Source organism: Balaenoptera borealis, assembly GCF_965194805.1.
Source record: "Balaenoptera borealis genome assembly, chromosome: 1".
Taxonomy (NCBI): domain Eukaryota; kingdom Metazoa; phylum Chordata; class Mammalia; order Artiodactyla; family Balaenopteridae; genus Balaenoptera; species Balaenoptera borealis.
The window spans coordinates 147,830,603-147,856,838 of NC_138860.1; the positions used below are offsets into that span (position 1 = coordinate 147,830,603).

General features: G+C 46.6%; 1 protein-coding gene and 1 long non-coding RNA gene across 1 annotated transcript; one reads left to right on the plus strand and one right to left on the minus strand.

The window, feature by feature from the left end:
- LOC309613154 (uncharacterized protein) overlaps window positions 1-26,236 on the minus strand; it is a gene marked incomplete at its 5' end in the record, with an annotated part of 177,196 nt that overhangs the window by 100,866 nt on the left and 50,094 nt on the right.
- On the plus strand, window positions 590-25,719 carry LOC309613488. The gene is made up of 2 exons (XR_014235755.1): window positions 590-15,627; window positions 15,688-25,719. It is a non-coding gene; the product is annotated as an uncharacterized lncRNA (long non-coding RNA).

Sequence of the window (26,236 nt, forward strand, 5' to 3'; positions counted from 1 at the left end):
ATTTAGGCATTGGAGACGACGAGATGTGAGCAGACCTGGAAGATACTCAGAAGTTAGGAAGAAGGGGAATCGGTGACTGAGTGACTGATTGGATGTGGGGGGTAAGAGAAAGGACGGAGGCCAGGATGATGCTCAGGCTGAGGACGCGGTGTCCCTCCCGCCGACCCCGTGTGTACGAAGCTGAGTAACCCTCCAACCCTCCCTCCCTCATCACCAAGAAACTCCCTGCAAGACTGGACTCCCATAAAAATGAAAATAAGAAAAACAAACACTCAAGTACTTGCTACCTGCCAGCTGAGGACCTGACATGCACTTATGTCATTCAAGCCTCACAACAATGACCTGTGAGTTAGCAAGCAGTATCCTGCCATTTCACAAGTGAGGAAACTGAGGCTCAGAGAGGGGAAGCAGCACCCCCAAGCCTCTCATGAATATGTAGCAGCTCCTGGTCTCAAACCTGGGCCTGACTCCAGCCCACCTGGGCAGCCCACACAACACACACAGCGAGCTGTCCCCCCCAGTTCCGGCAGGTGACTGATTTAGAGGGGAGGCTTGTCGGGAACAGCCAGGAGCCTGAGTGCATTTGTGATCCCACAACTAGGTGTTCCTGCCACCTGCTGACAGCACCTGCATTACGTGTGGCAGGAAGAGGAACAGGCCCCAGGCTTTGGACACCAAATCTCGGCACCAACACGCTGTGGCTCGCAGGGGCCTCCTGCTCTCAAACGTCTGTGGTCCCCAGTGGCCTTGCTCCTCCAAGGGTGGTCTTAGGCCAGCAACCTCACTCCACCTGGGAGCTCATTAGAAATGCAGGACCTCAGACCCACTGGACCTGCTGAGTCAGAATCTGCAGGTGACTGGCGTACACATTAATGGGTAGAATGACCACTGACCACAGAAACCTAGGTAAGGGTCCTGACCAGCCACCAAGAGGCTCTGGGACCTTGGGCAAGCCCCTTCTCTCTGAGTGTTGGTTCCTCACCTGTGAGATGAGGGTGCTTAGATCAGATACTCTCTAAGGGGCTGCCAGTGGAGGGAGCCGGTGGAAGGAGCAGAGGCCTGGGAAATCAGACTCAAAGCTCCGTAAGTATTTTAGCTAAGTAACTAATTAATTCCACAGGTTTTTACTGGGCACCTACTATATGCCAAGCATGTTAGGCCCTGGTGACAACAGTGATGACCAAGTCCCTGCTCTAATGAAGCTTATATTAATTAATTCTCTAGTTAACGAAATGGAGTTAAAACCCCACCTCTACTCCCTAAAAGCTGTGTGACTTTGGTAACACGACTTCACCTCACCAATATCTAGTTTTCTCACCTGTAAAATAATAACAATAATAATAATAGCAGCTGACAATTATTGAGTACTAATTGTCAGGCACTATTCGAAACACAAGGATTCCCTGGGAGGCAGTATAGCATGAGTTCCAATCCCCCTGAAAACTCTGGGGCAGTTGCTTGCCCTCTGTGTGCCTGGTGGATGCAGTGCCCCCAGGTGCCCTTCAAGGAATGAAGAACTTAGGGCCCCCAGTGTCTGGGAGTGCTGCCTCGGACAGCCCACAGCTGGCAGCCTCCTTTGGGGATGGCTTTGGCTGAAGAAAACTACCTCACCCAAGTTCATGCTCACGTCCAATGTCCGATCAACACAGTGGTTCAAATCCCAGTCCCCTCCCCCCAACTTGGACCAACTGAAGGACCATCCAAGCTAGAGCATCCCATGGGGTCAGTTGAGGTCTCGGCTGAGACCGGTCACAATTCAGCTTCTCCCCTGGGCCCTCCCGCTTCCTCCCCTCCTTCCACGGGTGCTGGTCCCAAGAGCGCTCCCTTGTAAGCAGCCGGCACACCCTTCCCCATCTCGGAGTCGGCTTCCTGAGCAGCCCAGTCTGATAGCTTCCCACCTTTAAAATGGGGATAAGAGCACCACGTGCCTCACAGGGCTTCTGTGCACATTAAATGACTTAACATAGGTGTAAAATGCTTAGAATACTTGGGATGTGGCGAGTGGTCTCAATGTGTCTGCTATTATTATTATCATTGTTGTTATTATGTCATGCAATACCACTGAGGAAGGACTTGTCACTGGCCCCATTTTAAAGGGAGCAGCACGTGCTAGGGCATTGAAACAGGTAAAGATGTGGTGTGATCAAAGAAGGGAGGCCCAGTAGCAGGGGAGACGGTAAAATAAGGAGAGCCTGAAGGGGAGGGGGGCGAGGGACAGGAAGCCAGACCATGCTGGCTCTCCTAGGCCATGGCAAGAAGTGTGGTCTTTATCCTAAAAGTCATGGGAGGCCACTGAAGGGTCTTCGGCAAGAATGACTTGCTCACCCCTCAAAGCCGCCCAGCCCAGGCAATGTCAGCTCCCACCCTTCCTCCTGCCTGTCATCAGCCCAGGCATCTGTCTTCCTCTCCTCTCAGGGGCAGCACGGAACCCCCAGCCCCTCTGCTCGGGGAAGCCTCAGCCTGAACACAGACCTCTGACTCTCCAAAACCCTTCTTGAAGACAATCACTTCCACTTCTCCCAGTCATGCCTTTACGAGAGCTGTTTTTAAGTTCCCTCCCCATTCTGGCTCCTTCCCCTGTGTGTCCAGCCTGATTTTATTCTCTTGACGTGGAGCAGGCAGGACTGGCCTCCCAACTCCTGGTGACGCTGGGTCAGTTCAGAGCAGAGCAACCACCCGGCACACAGCCAGCCCCTCCACGTCTGCAGGGCACTCTGAGGTTTATTTCCTTTCTGTGAACCACGAATGAATGAATGAACACACGAACAAACAAGCGGTGAGTGGTTCCATGTGACAGGACTGAAGAATACACAAGGGGTCTGTGAAGAACACTATTCAAGATGTGACCTTAATTATGTGGCATCTCCCTGCGGAGGTTTCCGAAGAGCACTGCAATGGAAAAAGACAGCCTGCACAAAGGAAAGAGTCCGGGGCTGGGACTCAAGCAGCCCGAGGTCCTGGCTCCAGCTGTGCTGTAGAGCCCTGGAGAAATGACTCTACCTCTCTGGGCTTTCAAGTCCTCATCGGCTAAATCATCTCCAGGCTCTTAACTAGGCTCATTCATTCAGGAAAGAGCCACTCCACCAGAATAGCCATCCCATGTCTACAGTAAATGTTTGCAGAGCAAAGAAAGGTAGTCAGATTGGCACAGAATGATATTTGGAACAGGTCCAGGTGCGGATAAAAGAAGGGACTTTCAAGTCTTTTTCCTTTGGCCCTGATTCAGTACTTATGATTCAAGTGGGCTACCTTTCAGAGTGCTGTAAATGCATATATCCTCTATCCCAGCAATTCTGCTCCTAAAAATTTTTCCTATGGTTAAACCAGACTAATCATGGGGTTATTCATTACAACAGTGTTTGTAATAATGAATATTAGAAACATCTAAAGGACCACCAATGAGGAACGGAGTAAATAAATTGATACACCCTACAATGAAATACTGGGATACTACAAAAGAAAAAGAATAATTAAGTTTGCTACGTGCTGTTAAGGAAAAATCTCAAGATATACTTCTGAGTGAAAGTGCAGAACAGTGATAAACTGATTAAGTTAAAAAAAAAGTGGGGGAATAATACTCTATTTTGTGTACTCTGTGCTTGTATGTACATAAAACACCTCTAAGGCAGAAAAACAAGAGAGTAATAGTGGTTGGTTTGGGCAGTGGTGTGGGCAGTGTGAGTTAGTAGATGGGAGGAAGAAGTGGATGGGAAATTCTCACCTTATGTTATTCTACAGTTTCTTTTCATTCCTTTAAAAGTTCAATCCAGGTGAATAAAAAATAATGTATGTGACAAGGGCAATATAGTAAAGACATTACGACACAGGGCAGAGCTTAACTTCCCTGTTTGCTTCTGGATTTTGCAGCTTAGTGAGAAAGCAGCTGAGTGAAACCCAGCCTCCTGCTTTGTGGAAGTTCATTCTATACTTTTCGATGTTTAAACCTACCACCTGGTCAAAAAACAAAGAAGGAAGAGCAAGCCATCTCCAGTGTTTTTATCCCATCCAGCCCCCTAGCAGGGGCCGATGCCAACCCCTTCTTCCACTCGTGCAGCTCTGCCCTCTTTCCAGGTAAATTCACGTCTTTTACAAGATCACCAATGAAAAGATGTGCAGAAAGACTGGCATCTCTTTCTACAGATAAAGAAACTCAAGTTGAGCAAGAATAAGTCACCTGCCCAAGAACATACGGGCAGTAAATCAGTTTAAATGTTTTCAGCTAAAAGTAACAGAAGACTTGATTTTAAATAGCTTAAACAATAAAGGTTTACTAACCCACGTAGCCAGAAGTCCAGGAACGAGGGGAAATTCTACATTTGGTTAATTCGGGGGCAGGAAGATGTCGTCAAAGGCTCAGTGCTGGCCAGCCTTGTGATTTGTGACCTCAGCATGTCGCTGATTTCTTGCCTCATGGTCACAAGATGGCTGCAGCAGGGATCACTCGAGGACACTCTATCTAAAAAAGGGGACATTCTTTCTTTTGCATCTCTCTTATCAGCAATAAAGTTCTTTCCCAGAAGCCCCACAGTGAGTTTCCTCTCAAGTCCTAGGGACCATATGATTGGTTCATGGGTCCATATCCAAACCAATTACTGACAAAGAGTTTGAGACCACCATGGATGACTTAAACCAACCATGATTCACCCTCCTGGGACTGAGGATAGAGCCATCTCCTCTAAACACACGATACCCCAAAACTGGACAGTCATTGGCAAGGGTGGAGTAACTGTTATGTCTGTTCAGGTAGTAAGTGATATGTTATCTCAACACAAAGCTGGACGTGACCCGGTTAACTATCATTAACAAAACTCAGTATTCAGTAAACTTCTGCTGAGTACCTACTGTGTGCAAGGCAATATATACAAGGTACCAGGGATTCCAAATGGAGGCATGGTCCTTTAAGGCCCTTCCCACTATAGTGAGGAATACAAGTAAAGAGACAAGTCCAACCCAGCAGGGCCAGAACCATGAGGAAGGGAGGCCCAATGGACTGTGGGAAAGGGAAGAGGCAACTGGTCAGTCCAGAAGGTTAAGTGCAAATTTCCAAGAGAAGGGACCCTTGAGCTATGAACTAAAAAAAAACTGGAGGTAACAGTCAGGGAAGATAGTCCAGGCAGAGTGAGCAGTCTGTGAAGAAGCCTAAAGATGGGAAAGAGCATTTGGGTGGGGGCGGGCATGGGTGGAGTGAAAGAAAGTGCTTGTGGGGACAGGGTTGGGAAGAGGGCAAGGAGCCGTCCTGGTGAGTCCTGTAAATCAAACCTTTATCCAAGAAGATGGGAAAGTCAGACAATCTTAACAGATGCTGACGTCATCAGGTTTGCATTTTAGAAAGAGAAGATGGGAAGAAAAAAAGACAAGAAGGAGGAAGAAGAAGAGAAGCAGCAACAAATGGAGAAGGATCAATTAATTACAAATAGTGACCGAGCACCAGACTCTGTCCCAGGCGCAGGGAGGCCAGCATGAACTGGGCAGAAACAGTCCTGCCCTCCCTGTCCTGTCGGGAAAATAGACATTGAGAACATCCTCCAAACCCGTAACCATGGGTGTCAACAGAGGCTCCAAGGAGTAAATGAGCTTTAAACTGAGATCCAAAGGATGAGTAGGAGTTAGCTGATGAGAAAAGGGATGGAGAGGTGTTCCAGGCACGGGAACAGCATGTGCCAAGCCCCTGAGGTGCGAACCGCTTGGCATAATCAAGGAACTAAGGCCCCCAGAGCAGCAGCTCAGAGAGCAAGGGCCTCAGAGGCAGCAAGGAGAGCTGGGAGGCAGCGGAGCCAATGCCCGAGGCCAGACTAAGGGGCTTACCTTTATCAAGAGAAAGGAATAGAAGAAACACAAGGAGGAAGCAGGAAAAGAGAACTGGAAGGCAAATTTCCTGAGTTCAAGCCATTTGAGATCAAATCGGCAGTTGAAAACCCCAGATGAGATTTCAGAACATTAATTGGCCTTGGGCCATCCTACTCACCCACGGATGGTGTAACAGCCTCCCAGCGGTCCCACGCCGCGCCCAGCCAGCTCAGGGCCCTCCTGAAGGTGAACTTCAGGCCTCAGGGGAGACCTTCACAAGTGAGTGATTTGCCCCAAGGACCAGCAGCAAAGGGATGGCCCCTCCCCCTGGCAGCATCCAGGAGATCTCCTGCAGGTGGAGGCCATCAAAAACAGATGAGCACGCGGCCCTGAGACACCTGCGGGGAGGAGCCATATAGGTCCCCGTTACTGGGAACTCCTCAAGCTGATGCTGGGGGGAGAAACCTGAGATCTCTTTAGCAGGAGTCCGAGGGGCCCTGGAAACACATTTCCCCTTTGGGCACCTTTGCAAAATCTGTGATGGACTTGGAACTTGCAGAATTTAGAATTTTCTAGCCAAAATGTGTCTTCAGAAACTTTGAATCCCACCCCTTAACTTTAGAGAAGAGAAAAACAAAGCCTAAGAAGGAAAGTGACTCGCCCAAGGGCACAAAACAAGTCGTAGTAGAGCGTGACTGGTATATAAGTCTGAAGACTCTCTGTTCAGTGCTCTTGCCAATAATAATAACAATAATAACAGCTAACAAGTACTGAGCCCTTACTATGTACTAGACTGTTCTAAGTGCTTGGAACAATTTTATTTAATCTGCGCCACTACCCCATCAGACTGGTAATAGTATAATTCCCATTTTACAGATGAAGAAACTGAGGCACAATTTAAGTATTGGATTGGCCCAAAAGTTCGTTCAGCTTTTTTGTAACACCTTATGGAAAAATCTGAACTTTTTGGCCAACCCAATACCTCTCCCAAACTTGCAGTTAGAACTTGAACTCAGGCAGCCTACACTTTTAAAGACCACTCAGAACTGCATATGGATGTCCAACCCCTCAGTTCCAACCCCACCTCCTCAAAAGGCAGAATCTATTCACAAATGTGGACCGTTTTTTTTTTTTTTTTTTGGCCATTCTGCACAGCACACGGGATCTTAGTTCCCCAACCAGGGATAGAACCTGCGCCCCCTGCAGTAGAAGTGCAGAGTCTTAACCACTGGACCACCAGTGAAGTCTCTGGACCCTACTTTTTAAATTTTGGTGTGTTTTGGACCTGAGTGGGCTCACCTCTCTTCTCCCACCCACAGCCTTCCCTCAGTCCGGGACAGCCAGTTGTCTGCGCTGACAGTATACCAGGACACGCTAGCCCTTTTTCCTCTATGCTAAATAAATGCTCCCATCTCCAATAACCTCAAGGCAGAAACAACAAGGTCACATGCCAATATGTCAGCTGAGCCCAGGCCCCTCCCACCACTTACCAGCTTTCTGTACTTGACTCTCTGTCCCTGCTGGCTGACATGTGGATTATATGGGTGTCCTTGTCCTCATGGGAACAATGGGAAATATGATCCAGAGATTAAAGGAAGAGAATAAAGAGGTTGGGGTATTTATTCCCCCAGTGCCCTCTCTTTTTGGTCACCACAGGCTGGCTGAATCCCTCCGCTGCAGGTCCAGATGCTGTAGGGGGGCGCCCTTCCATACAGCCCTCTCTTCATTGGTCCAGTTACCACCCCCTCACCCTTTCAGGACAAGGAATGGTAAAAAACCTCTCTGCTGTTAACTCCAAAGTTCCGCAACATCCCTTGTGATCTCCTTACCCGCCATTCCGCCATGAAGAGTGCCCTTATTAACTTCTCGATGCATCCTAATTTGAGCCGTCTATTTCCTGACTGATGCACAAGGCTATTCCTTGATCTTCTGGATTGTGCACTCTGCCGCATCCCAGGTGAGCTGGGATGGACACGAAGCCGCTGGTCGCTCACTGGTGGCCCCTCTCCACCTTCAACTCTCCCAGTCCAAGTGGTTCAAAGAGGGCTTCCACTGGCTCCATCCTGACTCAGGAGTGGAATTCTGCCAGTGGAGTCCCTAGGAGGGAATGGTCCTAGTGATTGGTTCAGGATGGGCACATGACCAGAGTTAGTACAAGTGAGAGTCAGTACAGGGGCTTCTCTTAAAACTAGGGCAGGAATCTGCTCCTAAAACTTGGAAGAGAAGCACCAGCCAGGAGCTGCTGGTGGCCACCTTTCCTCACTTGGGAGGCACCTGCCTGAGAATGCAGCAAATACAAAGGAGCACAGAGTAGAAAGAGAAAAAGAAGGAAAATCCTGACTTGATCATTAGAGCGCCTAGTTTCAGCTGTGCTTTAATTCAGCACGACCCCTAGACTTTCCAGCGAAGGAAGCCAACCCAGTTCCTTTTGTGCTTAAACCAATTTGAGTTTCTGACACATGCAACTAAGTCCTAACTAATATAGAAGGTCTTAACCTCATCAAGGATTTGAGGTACAGATCAGGGAATCTGAGGCAAAAGCCCAGTTGTATGGGACCCAGCTGGGAGAGGGTTGTAATTTCCAGCATCCCTAATAGTTCAATACATGGCTCCTGAAATCATCCTGCTTGGGTCTGAATCCTGGTGCAGCTATTTCTTGTCTGTGGGAGGTGCCTCTGTGTCTCAGTTTCCTCATCTGTATGATACAGATATTCAAAACAATACCTTCCTACTAGGGCTGTCGGGAGGATTAAATAGGCTGTCCCACGTGAAGCACTTTCAACAATTCTGGGCAGGTGGTAAACTCTCAGTTAATGTTAGGTCTTGCCATCATCCCCAGGCACACAGAGGACCCCAAGCTCACTCCAGGCTGCAAGACTCCTTCCATATCCACCAAGTTGAGAGAGCTGGACCTGCACCCAAGTCAGGATGGCTCAGGGGCTCTGGGGCAGAGCCTGTAGGAGAAGCCTCAACACTGACCAGCTCCCATGTGATTAGGACAATTGGGGGCCCCAGGGTGGCAAGCTTAGGGCCTCCCTGGGCCATCCAGTGCATACCGCAGATCTGGCTGCCCTTGCAGAGCCTGCTGGGAGGCCCCTCCCTTCCCCCACCATGACCACCACCAGGTGTTGTGATGATCCCTTCATAACCAGCAGCAGCCCCGAAAAGGCAGGCACCAGGCCAGGGCCCAGCCCGTATCGTGCCTGGGAGAGCACATCACCAGGCTGCCAATCAGTTTGTATTTGTGTTTGTGACACCCAAAGGTAAAACAGGATGTCCTTGGTCAGAAAGGAAATTGTGAATTTTGTTTTTATTGAATTAAGGGTGCCCCGACCAAGAAAATGAAAAAATGTATAGTGAGAAAAATACCTGGAGCAGGAGTCAGGAGGCCCAGGGTCCAGCCCAGGCCTGTCACTGGCTCACTGTGGGACCTCGGCTGGTCCCTTCTCCTCTCTGCAGCCCAGTTCCCTCAACGGCAGCCTCCTGGGTAGGAAGCAGAGAGTGGGGAGTAAAGGCAAAGGGTTTAAGCAGTCTTGGTGGCCTCCTTCCCATTTCATGGTTCAGAAATTCCCTTTCACCACAGAGACCAGTAACTCTGCAGTTTGAAAAAATGAACTTTTTCTTCAGTCCTGGAGCTGGTCATCCCGCCCCGCGTTTTCTCACCGTTGGCTTCCACCTCCTCGTCTGTCTCTCACTAACCCACAGCTTGGGCCCTTTCCTCCTTTCCTTTCATGTTTGAGAGTAGGTTCTAAGAACTCATTGATAATATTAATGAATGACCAATGTTTGCATAAGACCTTTGCAATTTAAAGCTAACTTCACGGGGCTTCCCTGGTGGCACAGTGGTTGAGAATCTGCCTGCCAATGCAGGGGACACGGGTTCGAGCCCTGGTCTGGGAAGATCCCACATGCTGCGGAGCAACTGGGCCCGTGAGCCACAATTACTGAGCCTGCGCGTCTGGAGCCTGTGCTCCGCAACAAGAAAGGCCGCGATAATGAGAGGCCCGCGCACCGCGATGAAGAGCAGCCCCCACTTGCCGCAACTAGAGAAAGCCCTCGCACAGAAACGAAGACCCAACACAGCCATAAATAAATAAATAAATAAATAAAAATTTTAAAAATAAATAAATAAAGCTAACTTCGCGTTGATAGATTTGTTTATCCTGAGCTAAATGAAAGCTTACAGTGGTGTAGTCCTACCATAAGAATTACCCTTCTCGATTGTAATTGCTTGTTTCAGTGTCTTCCTTGTGAAATGGAATCTCTAGAACTGTGGGCACTGCTTCCACTTGGCTCGCCACTCTACTCCCAATGCTGAAACATAATCCCTGTCATATGGTCCACTGTTAATAAATATGTAGTGAACAAATCAGCCTGTAGCTGGTTGAATGTGGAGCCTGAGAAAGAAGGAGGTGTCCAGGGTGGCTGGAGGATCTATCTCCTAGTGAACCCACCGGGTCACTGCAGGAAAAGCAGTCTTAGAGATAAAAAGAGTAGCACAGTGGTTAAAAGGCCCAATTAGGAATCATAGTGGTTTCTGGCATGAAGAGCAACACCTAAGTAATGTTTTCATAAGGGCGGGGAGAAATCCTTTGGGTGATTTTTATGGAATCTGATAATTCTGCAACCGGTAACACCAAATCAGATAGGTCTACAGTATTTTTTTTTTTGCCAGATAATCATCTGTGACAACTTGGGCAAGTTAGGGGAATATCTGGCTCAGATCAATCTGAAAAAATAATGTTCTGTGGAAGTTTCAAGAAGGAAAAAAATGAACCCCACGGAAAGCAAATGTTCCTGACCCAGGTCAGACTCTTTAAACAAAACCACATGAATGTTCAGACATCTTGGTCAATTAGCTTAAAGGAGCATTCGCCACACCTTCTAAATGCTTTCTTCTTCGGTAGGGGACTTTAATTAAAAGGCCAGAGGAAGTCTGGAACGGAGGATGACAAATGGGAAGGGATCACCTTAGAGAAGCCACTGGCACAGAAACAGAGAAATCTGGGCTGGCTGGGATGCTCAGCATTTATTAAAATGCCCAAAGTGTGAACTCACGCCTGAGTCAGACTGTCAGTGGGCTGCCTGAGGACGAGAGCGGGGCCCGTAATGAATTATGCAGCCAGAGGCCTTGCCGCCAACTCCAATTCCAAGACTGAGGCTGAAGCAGCGGGGGTGGAAAACCAAAGCCTGGATATAAAGACTTAGGAGAGCAGGGTCCTAATGCAGAACAGAACTTGCCTTGGTGGGGTTATCCCAGCTTAGGTGGGCTCAGAAAGGGAGCATGTTTGGGCCTTAGCCAACAGCTAGTCTAAGGGAAATGAAGCTGAAGCTGAAAAAACCATCCGGGTGTTGCATGGTTGTATCCTAAACAGGAAGGGAGGCTTGTTGTTGGGAGCTGGGGGGAACCCAAAGGAGCTACAAGGGCCCTCCTTTGTCTGTCCATCCCATAAGTGTCAGTGCTCCCCAGGATTCGGTCTTGGCCTGCTTCTCCTCTCACTTACTCCCTTCCAGCTCCAACCACACTCACGAGATCCAGACTCAATCGCTACCTGCCTACTGGACTTCTCTTGCGGGGTGTCCCAGAGGCCCTTCAAACTTCTGTTCACTGACTCAGTGACCTCAGGAAAGTTACTTATGCTTACTGAGCTTTTGTTTTCTTACTTGCAAAATGGGCATCCAAATACCTACTTTATACAATCCTTTTGAGATTAAATGACTTAGACTTAATGAATGAAACATACCCAATCCGGGGCTTACTCAATATCTCTCCCCTTCATCCAGGAATATGTAGTCCCTCGTCATGTTCCAACTTGTGTTTTGGCCAATCACTCTGGCTTCTGTACACCCTTCACAGGCAATAACCAAAGGGACTGAATTTAATGACACTTCTAGAGTTGTGTTCTCTGGTGACTCATCTGGAAAATGGAGCCAGGAACTGGATGGTCCTTCAAACCCAAGATTCCACAAACCAGATCCATTTTCATACCTACCCCATGATACCGCTCATCCCAAGTCCCCTCTGTGAGTGAATAGCAGAACCTTCCATTCAGACACCTGAACCAAAAAGCTGGATATTGGCCTTAACTCCTCTCTTCCCAGCAGTCACCAAGTCCTGCTGTATCTCTTAAATGGATCTCAAACCCATCATCCGTCACCACTCCCTACTTAGAATATCTCAGATGCATGTAGGAGCTTCCCTGCAGATCCTATGGTAGGCCCGGCCAACTGACAGTAATTTGGAGACTTTGGATGGCTCTGTTTGCTTCGTCTCCTGTTCAACTGCACACACCCTTCCCCAGACTTGAATCCTAAAACCAAGCCAACCAAGCCAGCTCTTAAGACTCAAGATCTTAAAGCTTTGCCCTAGGGCTCCTTGTTTCTCCTTCAACTGGGACTCCTAACTTGGCCTTGGCCAGAGGCCTCAACCCCCTACCACTTACCCTGCCCCAGATTCCTTAGCGCCTGCTTGCCTCTTCCTCCTCATCCTCACCATCCCCCACCTTGCCCTCTGAGTTGCTCGGCAGAGTCTCTCCTGAATGAGCCTCCAAGCCTGGGTTAAGAGCCTTCTCTGAGCTCCCAGAGCCTCTGCATGTCCCTGTTACCACTTCATCTCACTGTATTGGATTTTCCTGGTCACTTGTATAATTGACTCTTTGAAAAGGGCCACCTCAAATGAGGTCAGTTTCTGTTATATCTAGAAATGGGGGCAGCAAGTCACTTTAGAGGAAATCACTTGAGGGCCTAAATCAATAGTTGAACCCATTACAAGTTTATTTCTGTCTTATGCCACAGCCCAGTGCCAGGTGGTAGGGATGGGAGGCTTGCTCTATGTGTTATTCAGGAACCCAGGCCCCTTCCATGTAAGTCCTCGGAGTTCCTTCCATACAGCAGGTGGGTGAAGAAAGAGAGCAAGGATCACACGTGGGCCAGTTCTTGAATTGGTGCCATTACTTCCACCCACATTCCACTGGCTAGAGCCCAGTCACGTGGTCACACGTAGCTTCAAGGGAGTCTGGGAGTCTAGCTGAGCTCCATGCCCAGGAGGAAGAAAAGAACATGAATATTGGTGAGTACCAGCCTTTTCTGCCACATCTGGCAATGTTTACCAGGCAAGAATTTGTCCATTTGATCAGTGCCGAAGTTCAACCTTGGCAAGGAGAATCATCCACCCTTGAAGAAACCTGGTCAGTAGCAACAAGAAGAATAGAGAAAAAGGCTCCTTCAGACTCCCTTCACTACAACTGCTACATCAGCTCCCCTGTCCAAGCACCCAGCAGCCACCAAACCATCCCAAAGCAAGCCATCTCCTGTGGAAGGTGGGCACCTCCTGCCTTAGACAATAGGGTTTGCCTCCTGGATTCTTGTGATGAGCTGGGAGACAGCAGGTCTGGGCCTCCCCACACACACAGTGGTGAGTATCCAGGAACCCTGTTAGGGTTCCTGGAGGAGAATGAATAGGCTTCTTTTAGTAAGAGCAGGAGGGAGTTAGAGAGAAGATTGCACTCCAGGACACTTGGAGGACAATATCTGCAGCCCAAACTGTAAAGTCAGACCCTTATATTTTGGTCCTTTCTGCTAAACTCTGAGCTACTCAGAGGCAGACTCTTGTCTTATTTTTCCCACAGCCCCAGGCCCTGGGGAAGAATCTGGCGTGGAGGGGTGGCAAATCCAGCTCCTCCCTGGGCCACACCACCACAGAATCTGCTCTCGGGATGCTGGCTCCAGTTAAGTAGGACAACCAGGCCTCGAGGATAGGCCAAAAGAACACTCATTCAATGCCTGCCTCCATTTTCCAGATGAGTCACCAGAGAACACAACTCTAGAAGTGCCATTAAATTCAGTCCCTTTGGTTATTGCCTGTGAAGGGTGTACAGAAGCCAGAGTGATTGGCCAAAATACAAGTTGGAACATGATGGGGATTACATATTCCTGGATGAAGGGGAGAGACACTGAGTAAGCTCCAGATTGGGTATGTTTTATTCATTAAGTCATTTAATCTCAAAAGGGTTGTATAAAGTAGACATTTGGATGCCTATTTTGCAAGTAAGAAAACAAAAGCTCAGCAAGCATAAGTAACTTTCCCGAGGTCACCGAGCCAGTGAACAGTAGCATCAAGATTTGAACTCAAATCCTTCTTCAAACTTGCCGTCTTCACACGTGCTATGATGCTGGCCTCTTCCCGCCAACAGAAGCAGCTAAGAGTGAGGCAGAGCTAAAGGGACAGCACTACTGAGAAAAGTAAGGGGGAGGGAGGGGAGCATTATTTAAAGGAAAACCAACCTGTGAGAGCAGGAGAGGAAGACAAAAAGAAAGAGCATTTGTTGAGGGCCAGCAGCCTGCCAGGCACAGGATTGGCAGTCCTCCATGTGTCACCTCATCTAATCCTCACAACAGCCTATAAAAGAGGTCTAAGTGTCTCCATTTTACAAAGAAGGAAACTGGACACAAAGAAGTGAAGTAACCTAGCCAAAGTTGAAACTATGATGCAGCTGAGATTGAAACGCTATCTACCTAACTCAAGAAGGGTAGGCCGAGGCCCATGGCCACTGCCACTCTCGGCCAGACTGTATAAAATCCAACACACTGGCTGCTGACACAGAAGGATCTAGGAAGGCAAAATGCCATGTGCAACTGGCTAAAATCCAGCCCTGCTCAGTGGCTCTGGAATCCAAGCTGGTGTATCCCTGTTTACACTCAGAGCAGTGGTATTTGAGGGCTGGAGGCTTTGGGGGAAAGGCAGGACAGATCCTGGCCCCTCCATATGGAAGCACTCTGCCTTCCACTTACCACCTCCCACTTGTACTGCCCTGGTGCTGATCTGTGGGTATACTGTACTTTAAGAGGAAAAAGCTGCAAAGATAAACAAGGAATAAAATCCAACAATACATAAAACCCCAAGTGACAAGAATTGCTGTCATTAAGGAGACCGCCTGTCATCTAGAGATTGCCGGAGACTGCCAGCTTGCTAAAATCTATTTTCTTTTGAGAGCCCTGGTTCAGATGCCACCTCTTTTAGGAAGACACTCCCTGGAAGGAATCCCTCTCTCCCTGCCTGGACTCTGTTGTATGGTTAGTTTGGAATTTATCATATTCATCCCCCAAATTAACTATACTTCTTCACTAACCTGTAATACTGAAAGCAAAGACCCTGTCCTCTTCACAGTCATAAAGGTGAATTAATGGCCGCATTTGTTGGTGCTCACTACGCCCATGTGCTTTACGTTCATTATCTCCTATAATCTCACGATGCTCCACATTTGTTTAACCAATGTGGAAAGTCATGGTCAGAAAGATCACCCACAGGGTCAGGATCCAAACCCAGATCCAAGACTGGACTCTTTCCAGTAGATGACAATGCATAAAGTATTTATTGAAAAAATATTCACTCAGTATTTGTGAATTCATGGGTTCCAAGCCCATCACCCTGTGTGTCAAGTAAAGCTGGACATGATAGTGTACCAGCTTTCTACTGCTGCATAATAACCCACCCAAATAATAATCACACCACACCCTGTTGGCATCCAACAACAATCATTTTCTTTGCTCTCAGTTATGAGGATGGACAATTATTTTCTTTGCTCCCAATTCTGAGGCTTTTTTTTTTTTTTTTTTTTTTTACTGCGTTGGGTCTTCGCTGAGGTGCATGTGCTTCTCATTGCAGTGGTGTCTCTCTTTTTTTGTTTTATAAATTTATTTATTTATTTATTTTTGGTTGCGCTGGGTCTTCGTTGCCGCGCGCGGGCTTTCTCTAGTTGCGGCGAGAGGGGGCTGCTCTTCGTTGCGGTGCGCGGGCTTCTCATTGTGGTGGCTTCTCTTATTGGGGAGCACGGGCTCTAGGTGCGCAGGCTTCAGTAGTTGTGGTGTGTGGGCTCAGTAGTTGTGGCACGCGGGCTCTAGAGCGCAGGCTCAGCAGTTGTGGCACACGGGCCCACTTGCTCCGCGGCATGTGGGATCTTCCTGGACCGGGGCTCGAACCCGTGTCCCCTGCATTGGCAGGCGAATTCCCAACCACTGTGCCACCAGGGAAGTCCAGCAGAGCTCAGCAGGGACCCCTCCTCTCTGCTCTGCAGAGTGTCTGTTATCCTCCTCGTGGCCTCTCCACATGGATATTCTGGGCTTCTTTACATAGTAAATACGTTTTCCTCTGAGTGAAAGCAAAAGCCTTCTGAATAGGCTCCTTAAATCTCAGGATGTCAATTCTGCTGCATTCTCCTCACCAAAACAAGTCACAAGTCCAACCTAGATTCCAGAAGGTGGAGAAATGGACCCCAACCCCTCGCTGGGAGGAGCAAGCGAGGTCACACTGCAAAGGGACATGACATAGGAGAAATAATTCACTGGGGATCTTTTTTCAATCTGCCAGATACAAATGACAGATTCTGGTCAGAGCATACAGCTGCGGGATTAACTGTCTGCACCTTTAAAGAAATGGAGATAATTCCAATTCTGATCTGGACATCAGAGCAGAGCTGCATCAGACGCAGGATTTTTCATGGGTTTTCTCCTTTCTCTGCTTTGGCCAGGGTTTGCTATGATAATCATCACATCCACTTTACAAATGTATCCACAAACATTATCACTCATACATAATTAAACAGTCTCTAAGTTAAACCTTCTTGCCAACCAGGGGTTTTTGTTGTGGCAGGAAGAGTCTGATGGGGGCACATCTCTGGACCACTGGCACCACCATGGCCCTCACTGGACACGAGGCACAAAACAGGCACCGCTGGCACCAGAATAAACTCTCCCTTGCCCCTGAGTCACTCTCTCCAGATTCACAGCATTTAAAGTGGACATTTAATTATCTGGAAGTTTTACTAGGTGGAAAATTCCTGACTGGGCAGGAACCGGAGAAGAAAGAGGCCAACGGGAGAAAATTCAAATCCACCAATTAGTGCCTGGAGAGACACAGCCCGTCCTTACCCAACCCGCAGATCAATAGCAGACATTTATACTCAATACCTTCTTTAATGTGTGTGACAAACAACCTTTGCAAGTTCACTACCTGTGCAGTGAGCTGTATGGGTCCCCAGCAGATGCAGGTAGTACACTAAATCTGTAATGGGGGCGGGACGTGAATAAAGCGGCTCTTCTTTAAGATGTGAGCAGAGTTCAAGAAAACCATCAAGGGGGAGTGCAGTTCCCTGGGGTTAGTGGCAGCGAGGCTGCCTAGAACTTAGCCAACTCATGGCCTCCTGACTGGGAGAACCCCCTGCCAGGTCACTCTCCACACCCCCCCAATCCCCTGTCAGTGCCAACCATTGGCTGAACCCAGCCAGAAGCCAGGGGGCAATGGAACCCACAGAAGGAGTCTGTTAGGGTCAGCTTCCCAGGGTGCAGAGTAAAGTAGAGAAGAGAATGGATCTGCAAGGACAGATGACAGATAGACAGCACACATTCCCTCTGCTAAGCAGCACACCACGGCTCGTTCCTAAGAATTGCCCCCCATCGTGCCTGCCTTGGTAGTCTTTAAAATCCAGCTTCACCCAATTACACAGTTGTATGGGGAAGAAGGAGGATAGGACGCTGAGATCTGTCCAAGAGACATCCTCTAAGGCTCAGTGCCCTGACCTGTAAATTTCGGATAACTTGTATAATATTTCCCAGGGTTGCTGTGAGAAAATTCAATGAGCTCACGTATGTATACAATCCTTACAAAGTATAAAGCAATAGACAGATATGCTCTACTATCTGATGGGGGTGAGAGGACCACAGACATGAAGCCACACCTCCCGTGAAGGACACACGGGGCACATCTGGACCAGGCCACTCCATTCCATCACAGCCCATCACATCACATCACTCCCCAACTAAAGGTCCCGGCAAGCTCCCACATCCCACACAGCCACCTCCACTCTGACATGTGAGGCCAGCAAGGAGTCCAGGCCAGGCCCTGTGGCATCAGCAAAGACCTCCTGAATGGGCCGCCGGGAATGCGGTCCCTCGTCAGCGAGACCAATGAGCTGGACACATGTCAACGTCATCTGAGTTTTTGTTTCAGGAACACTCTTCTCTCTAGAAAGGCCCCGTGGGAGCATTTAAATCCACAGTGTTTATTTAGGGGCACATGAAGTAAGTCGAGGATGCCAGAGCGCACTCCCTGGGGAACAGCCGTGCAGAGGCTGCTGGCCAGAGAGAGAGGCTAGAGTCGGCCGGGCCAGACTGTCCCTCTGCATCCTCCCAGGACCTTCGCCAAGCTCACGGCAAGAATGGCTTCAGAATTTCAGAGGTTCTTAAATGATTCTTACTTTATTTTTAGAAGAAAGTGGACGGGTGTAGTGGGAATGGGAGTAAAGCTGAGTGAGAGCCCATGGAAATGGCACCAGGCGTGCGCCCTCTTGACTTACAAGTAAGATTTCCATTTGACTCAGGAAGGAGAGGCAGACTTCTGCTCTCCTTTCCCATCTAGTGGCTCCCCGCTGCCCACAAGACAATGCCCAAGGCTCCTTAATTTGGCATCTCAGAGCCTCCCCAACTGGCCCCAGCCTACTTTTACAATTTTGTTTCCCAATACTACACCTCATGGGCTCACGCAATTCGGGCTTCACGTGGTCGTCAGATGCACAGGCTTCAGAGCTGATACACCAGATTTCTATCCTGGGCCCCATCCCTTCCCAAGCTGTGTGACTTTGGGCCAGATGTTCAGCCTTCCTGAATCAGGTTGCACAACCTAAAAGTAATAGCGCTTGCTACAAATTAAATGAGGTTATGAACGTTAAGCCTGCAACACATTGCCTAATTCAAAGTAAGAATTCAATCAATAACAACTGATAACAAACCAATCTCCTGGTTATACCGTGTCCTTCACCCCCAGAATCCTGCCTGCCCAGCCCTCCACCGACGCAAGCCCACCCCAAGTCCAACACTTCCAACTGCTCTAACCACACGTGCCCCTCCCCTGGCCTTGACCTCCGCTCCTCCCTCAGGACTCCAGGTAACCACACTCACCCTGCAAAGGCCACCACAATGAGACAGAAATACCGCTGGGTTGGGCACCCAAAGGTCCCAGCCTCTCCAGTGATTCAGCGCCTGACCTTCCACCTGTCACTCAGCATCTCTGAACTTCTGTTGCCTCTCCTCTAAAATAGGGAGACTCCCCCCTGCCCCTCGTGGAAAATCAACAGGATGATACGTGGAAAAGGACTTTGTAAACTTTGAAATGCCATGGAGTATTTAAAAATTAAACTATTGACTTTTAGGGCAATAGTAATACTAAACCATAAAGGCTAACTTTTTATGATCTGGTTCTGCATTTACGGTCTATAATGTTTCTGCTAGAAGACCCAGTATACAGATTCAATTATCCAGGCCGCTCCAGTTCACTGTCACTGATAAGCAGAATTTCCACAGACTCCCTCTGACCCCAAGGCCCCTCTCTGAAAAGTGCAGAAATAATTTATGTTGTTGTTCAGACCATAGAAATGCTACTTCTCACCTGCAAGGTGCTTTTACAGTTTACAAACCAAGCATACATCCCAGGGCCTAAGGAGCTACAGTTAAATGAAAGAGCCAGTCAGAGTTCCCCACATCAGCCTGGGTCACTGCTCTCCCTCCTAACCCGAAGGGCCCAGAGCTTTTGATTACTTTAAAACCTGAGAGCAACCCAGCCTCTCTCACAAAGGACCAAATGCCCATGGGAAATGGGATTCTTTCCAAAACCCAATCACATGTCAAAAATCAAGCCAGAGTTCTGTAACCTGGGAGGTGAAAGGATTGCTTCTTTTGTTTTATTTCTTGCAAAGTGCAAATCTAGCCATTCTTTCCTCTCCAGCTTACAGCCTTGACACACACTGAGAGCCCAATTGACTGACTCAAGCTGCCTTTCAAGGTCTCTACATAGTCTATGCCACAGTGTTTCTTTCATGTTAAACTTCTTGGCTGACATGTCTTAAGCAATATCTAGTTCACAATGCTGTCCAGTTTCTTTGAGATAGGGGAAGATATGCAGGGGAAGCAGATTCATTTGTAAGCACAACAAGATTAGTGTGTTTAATGCTACAGAGCGTCATAGCTGAGATTAGAGCCTATGGTCTTTAATGTTCTAGGTTGCCTCAATGATTTCCACTTAAACAATGGAAATCCACTGAGGTATGAAAAAGAATGGGTATTTTTAAGTTCTTTTATTGAGGTATAGTTGATCTATAATATTGTGTAAGTTTCAGGTGTACAACATAGTAATTCACAATTTTTAAAGGTTATACTCCATTTATAATATTATAAAATATTGGCTATATTGCCTGGGCTATACAATATATCCCTGTAGTTTATCTATTTTATATGTAGTAGTCTGTACCTCTTAATCCCCTACCCCTATTTATTTTGCCCCTCCCCCTTTCCCTCTCCCCACTGGTAACCATTAGTTTGTTCTCTATATCTGTGAGTCTGCTTCGTTTTTGTTATACTCACCAGTTTGTTGTATTTTTTAGATTCATTCTTTTTATGGCTGAGTAGTATTCCATTGTATATAAATAACACATCTTCTGCACCCATTCATCTATTGATGGACACTTAAGTTGCTTCCATATTTTGACTATTGAAAATAATGCTGCTATGAACATTGTGGGGCATGCATCTTTCCAAATTAGTATTTTTGGTTTTTTCAGATATATACCCAGGAGTGGAACTACTGGGTCATATGGCAGTTCTATTTCTATATTTCTGAGAAACCTCCATACTGTTTTCCACAGTGGCTGCACCAATTTACATTCCTACCAACAGTGTATGAGGGTTCCCTAGAAAAAGGATGTTGAAATAGTTAAGTATGACTGGTAGTCTTGGAAGCTGGACTGAAGTGAGAAAAATCATTAGTCCCAGCCCTGCCCCTAGTTCATTATGTAACCTTGAGTAAGTCAATTTCCTTCTCTAAAGTTCATTTCTTTGTTGGTTAAATGACAGAGTTGGACTAGATCAGGTAGAGCAAGTACATGCCACCCTCACTCATCCACCAAAAGCCCATGCAGACATTACTAATCAATCACAGCACCCTTTCCCCATAAGCAGGACATAATACATTGCTTCAGGCAATCGGGACAAGTAGCCCAGAGCTGACACATGAAGTAAATAAAAATCTTCTTGCCATCCCTGAGCCAGATGATTTTTACCTGTTTTGACATTGAATGATTCATGAGGGAAAAAAGCAGCAAAGCAGAAATTAGGAAACCTGGGACCTACTGAGCACCCAGCCATGGGGTTTCAGTGCCACTGAGAAAGTATTACAAAATCTGGGTCTCTGTTTCCTCATCTGCAAATGGAGAGTAACAATTTTATTCTCCTTATTTTCAAGATCTTCATGAAGATGAAAATTAAAATGAAAAACATATAAAAGAGCTTTCTAAACTGAAAGTCCTCTAATAATCACAGTATACTAACATTTATTAAGCACCATGCTAGTTTCCTTAGATTTATTTCTTGTCTCATTTATAGCACCACTATAAAGTTGGGTTTCTGGCATAATTGTAACCGAAGAAAATCGTATAAATACATTGTGAACTCCTCCAGAACAGGACTGCTTAATCCATATCTTCATCCCAATGCTCAGCCTGGAGCTTGGGGCAGTCAATAAATATTTATCGATTTTTATATAATTCTCTGGAGGAAATTGTGTGGCTCCTGAGAGAGCAATTAGGGACATATTTTAGAAAGTGAAGTATAATGGTTATGACGCATTGGGATGACCTAGCAATGGTTTCAGATCCTAAGGATGGTTGAGGGTGTGATGTATGGACTTTCACCTCATGGTCCCAAGATGGCTGCTGCAGCTCAAGACATCACATTCTCACAGTATGTTCTCAAAGTAAGAAATCAGGGGGTGGCTGAGACAGTGAGAGAGAGCTCTCACTGAGTACCTAGCTTCTTTTTTCAGGGAAGAAGACACTTTCCCCTGCTGACTTTTCCTTATGACTCATCGGGTCACATGATCACCAGAGTACAAAGCAGGCTAGAAATACAAGTACCTGGGAAGAAGGCAAGGGAGGAGGGGGTTAGGAATGGTCATTAGGTAGCCAAGCAGTAATGTCTACCATGGGGAGACATTTCAGGTATTCTTCATGTATTCGTTTCATATTGCTGCTATTATTACCATAAATATAGTAGTTAAAGAAACACAATTTTATTATCTTACAAATCTGACGTTCAGAAGTCCAAAATGGATTTTGCTAGGCTAAAACCAAAGTGTCAGCAGGACTGTGTTCTTTCCGGAAGCTGTAGGGGAAAACCTTTTTCCAGCTTCTACAGGCTGCCTTCATCCCATGACAAGCTTGTAGCCCCTTCCTCTATATTCAACGCCATCAACAAAGCATCTTCAAATCCCCCTCTGACTCTAGCTCTGCTTCTATCCTCACATCCCCTTCTCTGATCTAAATTTCTGCATCCACTTCCAGCTTTTAAGGACACGTGTGAGTACATTGGGTCCACAGGATAATCTCCCTATCTCAAGATCATTAACTTAATCACATCTGCAACGTTCCCTTTGCCATGTAAGGTAACATAGCCCAGGTTCTGGGGATTAGGACATGGACACCTTTGAGGGCCTATTATTCAGACCACCTCACCTCACATGATTCCTTGCAAACCTCCTCTTCCTGAACACAGACTCCTGCTCCTAAGGAAGGCTGAAAACAAAACAAAACTGCAGACTCACCATCTTATACATCTATTTGCTTAAACATCAATGGCTAACATTCAAAAGAGCCACAGAAAGTCTAGTGCAGGTCAATCTCGCAAGTTCTCCAAGTTCTTGCGAGGAGATACACAAAACAAATTTGAAAACAAAAAGAAACGCCTTTCCTGGGTTGAGGGGGCTATTAATTCTTAGACTATCCAACAGCACCCCCCAGTGCCATGAAGCAGGAACAGAGAAGGAGGGCTAGCATTTGGTAAAGAATCAGAATATTTAGCCAGAATCATGAATCAGGTGCCCAGGCCCCAGCCTCAGAGATTCAGGTGCAAGGGATCTGAGGCTGGGTCCAAGTGTGAGAAAATTTTTAGAGGCCCCAAATGATTGTATGTTCAGCTAGAACCACTGAGTTCAGCATAGCAATAAATATGGTCTGAAAGCCTACCAGGCCCTAGGGATTCAAAACTAAGTATGATAAAGCTCCTCTTCTCAAGGAGCTTTCAGTCTCAATGGACTACGAGAGCTGGAAGAGACTCTGGTCACAACTAACAACTGTATGACTTAGGGCAAATTACTCAACCTCTCTGTGCCAGATTCCTCGTCTGTAAAATGAGGATAATAATAGTCCCTGACTTAACAGGGTTGTTAAGAGAATTAAATTATATAATTCACATGATCCATTTAGTATGGTGCTTGGTACAAAATAAGCACACAAGAATGTTAGGGGTTCCTAGCAAGTTCCAGGAATAAAAACTACATGGCCCACATGCTGCCACTTCCCTGTCACTCAGAGCAGACACTACTGATTGATCTGAATGCTTTTTCCTACCGAATCTGGACAAAGCTTCTGAGTTCTTCTCAATCTAGTTCTCCACTGTGGGTGGGGAGGATCAAATCTGCCATGCAAACTTCTCCTGCATTTTTTTTTTGAATTTCATTTTATTTATTTTTTTTATACAGCAGCTTCTTATTAGTTATCTATTTTATACATATTAGTGTATATATGTCAATGCGCTTTTCATTTAAGGAAATTGAGACTCAGGAGGGCCAAGCTCATTGGAGGAGCCTGTGCATAGCTGGTAGGGTCCAAATCTTCCGGCCCAGTGCTCTGCGCACGCGGCTTTCAACACCCTCCAGCTTGCTGGGCTCTTCCTTGGCCAGAGCGTGCCATGCTCACAGGCTCCTTCTGTCAGGGCTCCTGGCTATTCTTGTCCTCTCTACCTGCTGCCGTGCCTCCTGGGTGTTTTGCAGTGGCAGCATGACCTCAGAGTCTCTCTGTGGGCCAGATGCCCATTGTGACATTGTAAGAACTGACACCCGGGGATTAAAATCACTCTCACTAGCGGAGCCCTGACACCTGCCTTTTGCTAACTGCTTGATTGTATCTGATGTATCTCAGATAGCTTCATGTAGATCCTGCCAGGCAGGAATTTTTAGTCCTATTGTAAGGATGAGAAAACAGACTGAAAGAAGTTTATTATCTAGCCCAAAGTAAAATTGTTAAGAGGCAAAAGAAGACTCAAACCCAGGTCTGACAAGCATGCAGCACACCTTTTAGCTTAAGCATGCAGCACACCTTTTAGCTTTACATATCCATAACTTCATGAAGCAGAGCCATTACACTTTGCCGAGCTCCTAACGTTCCAGGCTCTCCTCCATCATAACATTTACTAAATTACATTGGAACCTGTCCTGTCCATTTATGGGTCTCGCTCATAAGACTGAGGCCCTTCAGCCACTACTCCCTGGCACATACACACATGCATACATACACACCTTCTCTACCAGCTGTATCCTACTCATCCTTCAGTGTTATGCTTATAACTCACTCCTCCTCCAGGCAGTCTGCCTAGACTGTCAGGTGTCCTTGCTATATGCACCTGTATCAACCTGTATTTCCCTTGTCTCAGCACTTGTCAAACTGTATGGTATATGTTCTCTAATTACAGTGCAGTTAATCAAGAAGCTCCCATTATATGTGAAAATTAAGAAACATTAACAAATACTGCATAATGTCACTTATATGTGTTATCTAAAATAGTCAAACTCATAGTTACAGAGTAGGATGGTGGTTACCAGGGGCTGGGGGCTGGGAGAAATGGGAAGATGCTGGTTAAAGGGTACAAACTTTCAGTTATAGGATGAATAAGTTCTGGAGACCAAATGTACAGTATGATGACTATAGGATACAGCTGGTAGAGAAGGTTAATAATTTTATACTGTATATTTGAAATTTTCCAAGAGAGTATATATTGATATTTCAAGTGGTCTCACCGCACACACACACACACACACACACACAATGGCAACTATGTGAGAGGATAGATATGTTAATCAGCTTGATTGTAGTAATCATTTCACAATGTATATGTATACCAAAACATGCTGTACACCTGAAATATATACAATTTTTATTTGTCAATCATACCTCAGTAAAGCTGGTAGGAGGGAAGTAACACTAAATTATACTTAGTAATAACAGCTACCATTCATTGAGCCTTGTGCCAGGCGCTCACTATACCAAGCACTGTATCCACACACATACATTTATAAAACCTCATTGATTGATTATTTGCAGCCTCTTAGGTGACAGTTATCATTTTCCTCATTCTGTGGGAGGTAGGGGTGGGAGCTGGCAGAGAATGAGCTTCAGATAGGTTAAGTCATCTGCCCAAAGCTGTGTAGATATATATGTGGCAAAACCAGAATTTGGACCCAGGTCTGTGAGTCCTCAGAGCTACACTGTGGACACCATGCTAAACTGCCTTGATGCAGTGTGACTTCCTCTCACACCCTGTACAAGTGCCAGTGGCCCTTTGACAACTATTTCAGCCCTGGAAGGTGGCATCCCTTTCCTCCTCTTCTTCCTGTGACATCAGCTACTAGAAAAGTTACCAGGTTGTGAATGGTTAATTAAACTCAGTCATCAGGCATTGCCAATAAGCAGCCAAGTTCTCCCAAAAATTTACCCAAAAGAGACCACATGTGGGAGATGGTGAAAGAAAAGGAGCTTGGGGGCTTGTTCCCACTTCCAAAACTCAAGAAGGACCTGTTGAGGCAAATGAAATATGATCCAGCCCATGAGACTATATACACGTTCATCGCTCATCAGAATCTGAGCTTTATGAAAGAAGAGACAGTTTTATTCCTTGCTGTCTCCCCAGAGCCTAGAGCAGTGCCTGGCACAAAGTATGTGCTCAAGAAAAACCATCACTGAATGAGTGAACAGACTCATATTAACCCAGATAATGGCAGTGCAGGAATGGTGGTAGGGATCATGGGCAACCTAAAATCATTATTAAAAGTTGTCCAAACATGGCACAAAAATTTGTTTGGTGTAAATTTAAGTGATCAAAATTACATCCACTTTTTAGGAACACATTTAGCCTTTTTTCTTATATATCCCCCCACCAAAAATCATAAAAATTGTTTAATATGAAATACACTGATGAGGGGGGAAGGAAAAGATAGGGGTATGGGATTAAGAGATACAAACTACTACGTATAAAATAAATAAGCAACAAGGATATATTGTATAGCACAGGGGATTATAGCCATTATCTTGTAATAATTTTTAATGCAGTATAATCTGTAAAGATACTGAATCACTATGATGTACACCTGAAATTAATATTGTAAATCAACTATACTTCAATTTAAAAATAAAATGCACTGATGAGGGCTTCCCTGGTGGTGCAGTGGTTGAGAATCTGCCTGCTAATGCAGGGGACACGGGTTCAAGCCCTGGTCTAGGAGGATCCCACATGCCGCGGAACAACTGGGCCGGCCCCTGAGCCACAACTGCTGAGCCTGCGCGTCTGGAGCCTGTGC